Below are 7,727 nucleotides of genomic sequence, written 5' to 3'. Positions count from 1 at the left end.
CAGAAATATCAATTGAATTCTACAGTTCTAGGGTTTTGTTTCATTTTCTTGAATTTTATTTTTTTGTCTGATATATTTAGATAATATCCCATTCCACAGTTATGCATGTCTTACTAATACTTCTTGTATGGTTCCCTAGGTTGTTTTCTTATTTCTCAAATTTTCTTTGACCCAAAACTATCATACCCATTCTAATGTTGCTTGCATTCCATAAATATGAAGTTTGGTACCTAAAAATATATTACAGCGAAATAGATTATTAGGAAATATGATATTTACATTGTTTGGGTATATTTATTAATTAGGAGATGAAAATGAGAATTGATATAATGCAACCGTTGTATTATATTATGATGAAACGTGAGTTGGCACAATCCTACCCACTAGATCAAACTAAATCCAACAGCTCAAATTGGTACTTGAATATCCATTTGAATAATCATTTTAAATTTTAAATTCAAATTTAAATTCAAATTCCATTGTTCCTCTTTTCATCTCTTCAATAGCTCTCTTCAACATCTAAATACCTAAACTCTCACCTCTTCAACATCTAAATCCCTAAACTCTCGCTCTCTCTCTATGAGGCAAAAACCCTAAAACACCGATCTCCAACCAATCCAGAGCTCTCTCTCTAACCATGAGGCTCTCTCTCCTACTACACTCTATTGCTGCATCCACCTATTTCTCTGTGATGCAAAGCGCAAGATGCCTCTCGCAGCAGCCATCTATTTCTTTGTGATGCAGAGCGCAAAATGCCTCTCGTAGCATCCACCTATTTCTCTGTGATGTAGAGCGCAAAGATGCAACTAGTTGATTTCTGTGAACCACTATGAATATTGTGCGATGAACCTGCAAAATACCTCAAAATGGATCAATCAACTTTGAAGATTGAAGAACCTTTGAAAACGTACCAATCACAATCAGTTCAAACCCTCTCACCATCTCAAACCCCTGAAATAGATGCAGACTAACTCGTCTGTATTTGTCATCCATTGATTCTCAGAGTTGTGTCAGCTATTGCAGTTTTGTTCCTGGCACAAAGTGGCTTTTTTGCTAAATTTTCTTGTGCCTTTCTCCACGCAAGAGAGAGAGAGAGTACATACGTCACTTTTTTTGGGAGCAACGAGAGTGATGGAGGAAGAAAATGAGTGAGGAAAGAAGAGAAGGGGGAGGAGAGCGTGAGGGGAGTGAAGGGGAGGAGAGCGTGCTGGTAGAGAGTGAGGTGGGAGATGACAAGAGATGCTTAGGAGAGAAGAGCGGGAGATAGAGGTGCACAAAAATAGAGATTCGGGAGTTTTTAAATTTTATTATAAAGTAGGTCTTAATCTCAGCCATTAGATTCAAAAGAATCCAATGGCTAAAATTTGGCCAACTCACCATTTCAATATAGCATAATACGATGGTTGCATCATACCATTTCTCATATAGAGAATATATATATATATATATATATATATATATAAAGAGAGAGAGAAGAAGATACGACAAAACGCATATAGGCGAAAATGAAAAGTGATTTCACCTACCCTCATCATCGTCCAAAGTTCATCGTACGGTCACGATTTGTTCGGTAGTGTTTTATTTTTCATTTTTTTTTACAAATCGGAATGATCTTAAATTTGAAATGTGTGTTCATAAAAAATAGGCGAATCTACAAAAAATATCAAAAAATATATTTTACAATGAAATAAATGGACCAACATACCCTCGAAAAGTTTTAGAGGTATTTTTACCTTTTTCTTTGTGAATTATTGTTTTTATATTTTTATTAGGTGCACCTCACTAAGATGTACACATGCTCTAAATTTCAGATTATTCTGATTTGTAGAAAAAAAATAAAAAATAAAACGCTGCCGGATAATCGTACCCATGCGATAAACTTTGGACGGTGATGAGGGTAGGCGAAATCACTTATCATTTTCGACTATAGACATTGGTATATATATATATATATATATATATATATATATATATATATATATATATATATATATATATATATATATATATATATATATATATATATATATATATATATATATATATAGTGGATTCCATACGCCCACGGGCTGACTGTTACAGTTAACACCCGTGGTCTAAATTGAATCTGAGCCGATCTAACGGTCACGACCTCATTTCGTATTTTAATTTTAATTTTTTTATATAAATCCAAATCACTTGAAATTTGGAGCGTCCATTCTTCTCATCAAGGTGCACCTAATAAAAATAATTCATAAAATAAAAATTGACCAAAATACCCCTGAAACATTTCGGGGTATTTTGGTCATTTTATATTTTTTGAATTATTGTTTTTATATTTTTATTAGATTCTACTATTTTTGAATAATAGATGCTTCAAATTTCATATGATTTGGATTTGTAGAAAAAAAATAAAAATTCAAATATGAAATGAGATCGTGGTCGTCAGATCGATTCAGATTCAATCTAGGCCGTCGGTGTTTACTGTAGCAGTCAGCCCATGGGCTGATAGGATTTTTTCAAAGATATATATATAAAACAAGGTGAGGCAGACGCAATAGAAAACACCTCCGACTAGAGAAACAAAAAATTCAATTAATTATGATGATAATAGATAATAGGTGTGGTTTGTATAAGGCTAAGGCCCTAGACAATCAAAGTCGGGCACACTTTCAAATGGTGGTGAAAGATGTCGGTTCAGTTCCAAAAGTCTTTATGATGGCTTAAAAATTCATTTTCATCTCTTGTTATAAAATTTAAAACTTAAAAAATAATATAGAACAAATAAATCTACAAACAGTTTGAAAATATTGAAAATTGACGGTCTAGAAGGTGCTCTATTTCAAGTGGACTTTGAAGTTGTTTTTGTTTTTTTGTTGAGATGATCGGATTTATGGGTTTGCTGACATCGAAGCAAACTCTTCTATATAAACTTTTTCCCTAGATAACATGGATGGCCAAACAGAATCTCATATACAGGCATGAACAACTAGGGGGTGTAAGAAGGAGAGAGAGAGAGAGAGTCCCATTTGCAATGGAAATGATACAAGTGTCTATAAAACATTTTGCACCCCATTTCCTATAGGCTCTGTATAGTAAAGTGACAATCCCATTTGCCAAGTGTTCATCAAAGCACCAACATGGTCCATGCATTGGATATATTAAAAAAAGCAAATAAGATAGTTACCATTCAAGCGTTCATCAAAATATACAAACCCATTCAAGTGTTCACCAATAACAAGCAGCAGCTTGGTCCAAGCATTGGACCATAAAAAAAAGATTTAAAAGTAATTCAAGTGTTAATCAAAGCATACAATCCCCTTTGTCATTTAAGTGTTTACTGATAAATAATACAAATATTGGACCATTAATAAAAATAATTTGCCATTCAAGTGTCCATCAAAACATTCAATCCCATTTGCCTCTTGCGTGTTTCTAAAAAACATACAAGCACCAGCTTGGTCCAAGCATTAGATCATCAGAAAAAGCAAAATTGATAGAAAAGCGTCCATCAAAAAACAAAAAAACAACCATATATCCACAAAACCAAAAAGCAGGTCTAATTCTAGTAATCTGAATCCGATGAGGAATCTGGGAATTCATCGGCCACAACTATTGAGGGCAATCAGCAAAGTACTTAATTAGTTGGACCGTTCGATTATACTTGGGCTCCATCTGCATCTGAGGCAAGCATACCACCTCCATGCCTCGGGGGAGATTCTTACAACATTTCGGGGAAGTTGTTTAGATTCAGATGACCGTAACTGATGATTAAATGATTACCCTTGATGAGTTAAACCAGATAGTTATATGAGTGAAATAAAACTGCTTTGCTTATGGATTTGTTGTAAGAAAATGGTTTAATTCCTCATGTATCAAGTGCTGCTCTCCATTTTTGGTTAGGAATAACATGTTTTTGAGGTTCACCATAGCAATGTTAAAAAAATCGACTCGACTAAAGTATTCAAGACCTAGCCGAAGGGAGTTACTCAGGCGAGTCCGAGTAACTCGCTATAGTCTGGATCACTTTTTTTATAAAGAAAAAGAATAAAGATAATAGCTAGTATAATGCCTCTTTTATAAACAAAATAAGGAAGGACGTGGTGGTTAATGCCCCTTATGTTAGAGGACCCCTTATGTTTGAGGACCTCTTATAAGAGGTCTTGTCCTCCGGACGTTAAACACCAACATTAAGAAAAAAAACAAAATAAGGAATGGCATGCTGTTTAGTGCTCCTCATGTTAGCGAACCTCTAATAAGAGGTCTTGTCCTCCAGACATTGAACACCAACATTAAAAAAACATTTGACAAGTGGGATTCAGAACTCTGGTTGGAGTAGTATTCATTAAGGATAACCAATAAACCATTCTAATACATCTAGTATAAATTTACGAAAATATTGTACTTAAAGTTTAAAAATATTGTGTACAACCAATTTGTCCAAAACTCGCCTCGGTCCATGGCCAAGGCCGAGTTCGAGCTGCCTCGGCCAAGTTTGAAAATGCTGCACCATTGACTTCTAAATAACTCGGCCGAGCCCAAGCAGCCTCGGCCAAGTTTGAAAACGCTGCACCATAGACTTCTAAAGTAAGGGAACACCGTATGAGTTGTTGTTTGGATTTGTACAGTTAGGATTGCTGCAAGAAGCTACGATTGAAAGAAAAATGGTCTAAGACAAGAATAGAACACTTAAGATTTGGGGAAGAGGCGCAGGGCGTTACGGTTCTAAGCTAGAAAGCTCAACCGATATAGGTACATACACCTGTGCTAGAGAGCCCAAACAAAAAGTTGCAAAGAACTAAGACAGATAGTAGATGATACTGATCTACAAACAAGGTGCAGTTTGTATAGAGCTTAGGCTCTAAACAATCAGCCTACCTTCAAATAGTATCGAGAAATGTGGTTTCAATAATGAAAATCTTTGTGATAGCATTAAAATGTATTTTCATTTTTATTTATAAAGTTTAAAGCTTCAAAAAGAGTGCAGATCGATAGATCTACGAAAACTTCAAAATCTTGAAAATTAACGGTTGAAAAATGCGTTACAAAATACACTATTTCCAAAACTTGAAATCCATCTTTTTCTCACGTCCATGCATCTTGATGTCGAGATGATCAATTTGAATATATTTGAGCATCAAAACAACCTCTTCTAGTAAAAGTTTTGAGGTAGGTTCAAATTTGAGCTTCGGCTCTATATAAATTTTTCCCAACAATAAATGATGTAATAACATATATACCAAATAAAATTCATTTTCTAAGAACTAAACATGCAAACGATAAAACGTAAAAGGTCAAATAAAATAAAACAATAAAAGATGTTTAAACCTATCTGGTAACCGACAAATTCCTCATTAACTTAAACCTACACGACACAAATCTCAAAAACAAAAACCCCTAAATTGTAAATATTGTATGGCAATTAAAAAAAAAAGAAGAGAAAATTTGAGGTTGTCTTTTGTTGGAGACATTGGACAGCTCCATACATTTAAAAATAAAAAATAAAAAAAACAAAAAAATAAAAAGTTAAAGGCGATTCAATGTTTCCAACATCAAATTGCCTCAACTCTATGTAAAGTTAAAATGGTTGATGTAATTCTACAATTTATTTCCAATTCATTAAAAAAAAATTTTGTTCTTAAAAAGTGATAATTTCTGGGTAAAAGAATTGTTGATTCAACACTTTAATGATTTCTTGAAATGATTTGACCATTTAATGATATTTTTCTTTTACTTTTAGATGATTCAGATATTCTCTCCCCAAATCCTGCTCTCTCTCTAAATTCTGTGCTTGTGGTCGGCTCTCTCTGGGTCTGCAATCGACAAGGAGAGGGGCATGCTACACATGAGTTCTACCCCACCTAATCCTCTCGTATCAATGTGAAAGGAGTAGGAATACTTTGTTTTCGTAACGGGAAAGCATGGAATCAAACTATTTATCTTTGATACAGGGTGGTCACACAAATCTTGACCATTGGATGTGGTTGCAATTATTTCATTGATCAAGCTCAAACTTCATAAACTTCAAAAAGAATTTTATAACACAACTAAGCTATCAAATATGACATCAACTAGTTGTCAGGAATTATAACCACCTTGTATCAAAGGTAAATGGTCTCACTGCGTATAATCCCTTTCGCAATATACTAAGCGGCCACCTGGAGGATCTAACGGTCAATTCAAAGCATAATTTTACTCGCAGGGTGACATTTTTATAAAGAAAAGTATAAAATGAGACTATGTACATTTGGTACAATGTGGTCCCAATTAATCTTGATCATTAGATGTTAAATTAGATGGTTACATTTAAATTTCATAATTAAAATTGATAATAGAATCTTTTGACATGGTTTAGAGGTGCGAATATTTAAGGTTGATGCTTTATAAAAAATAGTGCAGATTAAGGAGATTTAAAACAATTGAAAATTTTAAAAATGGAAGGTCTAGATATTTCATTACAAGATGCACTATTTTCATAACTTGAGATTTTGTTTTTCAATTGCATACATATCAAGGTCAAGATGATCAACTCGAGGGTTTTCCTGCATCAAAAAAACTTTTCTAATGATTTTTTAAGGTGCATCTTACTTGTATATAGGTTTTTTTGAAAAACCATAGAAATAAGCAGTTCAAGTTATGATGTTAAATTCGAGGGCTTTCCTGCACCGAAACAACTTTTTGGCGTTTTCCTGCATCGAAACAATTTTCTAGTGATTTTTTAAGGTGCATCTTACTTGTATATAGGTTACCTTTAAAAACCATAGATATAAGCGGCTCAAGTTATGAGAGACAGCTCCTCGTTTGTTGTGAGAACGAGAGAGAGCTCCTCGTTTGTCTAGCTTTACAAGCATTTGTTGGCAATGTAGGAATAAGCAGGATCATATTATGGTTCCCTCGTGAATATCAGACCAAGCTGGATACCTTGGAGGTATGGAGACTTAAAATGAAGTAATTAGTAACACATATAATTAGGGGTGAGGTTCACATGAGGGCTGTGAACCTCGATCAAATTTTTGTGTACCACTAAATTTTTTTTGGAAGGTATCATTATGGTGAGCAATATTTTTATGAGTCTAAATTTCTATTTCTTCTCCTAATCATGAAATTTAAAGCTCTAAATATGGTTTAAATGAAGCAGATCTATAAATAATTAAAATTTTTGAAAATTGATAGTTTAGATAATATTTTACAAGATACAATTTTTAAGACTTGAAATCTTTTTTTTTTCTTTATCTATATATCTCAAGGTCAAGATGATCAATTGCAGGATTTTCTAGCATTCCAAATTTTTTTTGTTAAAATTTTCAGGTGCACCTTTCTTCTACAACATGAGGTTGATGTCTTATACAAACTTATCCTATAATTACATTTCCGTATAAATCCTCAAACAACAGGGAGTAAGACTTGACTACATTAGCAGTGTAAAGCTCCTTGGTATATATATGTATCAGTATTAAGACATTATCAGACGTAAAAGCCATTTCACTATCACATGCTTAGTAGTGCCATAAAACTGTAACTTGTTCCAATTTCTGTGTATTGTAAATGTGGCCTTTTCATGGTGCACAAAAGGGTCTTAAAAAAGGTTTGTAAAAAATGTGGCGTCCTTGACGATTAAGGATAGGGGGATCGGTTTGGTACGAGGTGATTAGAAAGTTTGCTAGTGCTTTCATGGCTTGTGGTGGTGCTCAAGTGGTTTAGGGCTGGTGAATCCATTAATAGATGGATTGTGGAACTCGGGTTCAATT

The 7,727-nt window shown here is 33.8% G+C and overlaps 1 protein-coding gene across 8 annotated transcripts in view; it reads right to left on the bottom strand.

Moving 5' to 3' along the window:
• Positions 1 to 3,374: 3,374 nt before the first annotated feature.
• LOC18443907 (DNA (cytosine-5)-methyltransferase CMT3) overlaps positions 3,375 to 7,727 on the bottom strand; it is a 53,375-nt gene continuing 49,022 nt past the window's right edge. For all 8 annotated transcript variants that reach the window (XR_016051330.1, XR_016051331.1, XR_016051332.1 and 5 more), the window contains one exon: positions 3,375 to 3,743. The gene's annotated coding sequence lies outside the window, so the exon portion shown is untranslated. The remainder of the gene's footprint in view (positions 3,744 to 7,727) is intronic.

The sequence above is a fragment of the Amborella trichopoda genome, chromosome 3 (assembly GCF_054954075.1).
Source record: "Amborella trichopoda isolate Santa Cruz 75 chromosome 3, AtrichopodaSantaCruz75HAP2 v2.0, whole genome shotgun sequence".
In the NCBI taxonomy this organism is placed as follows: domain Eukaryota; kingdom Viridiplantae; phylum Streptophyta; class Magnoliopsida; order Amborellales; family Amborellaceae; genus Amborella; species Amborella trichopoda.
The sequence above is the reverse complement of the archived record's forward strand: the minus strand, read 5'-3'. Positions and strand labels throughout refer to the sequence as shown.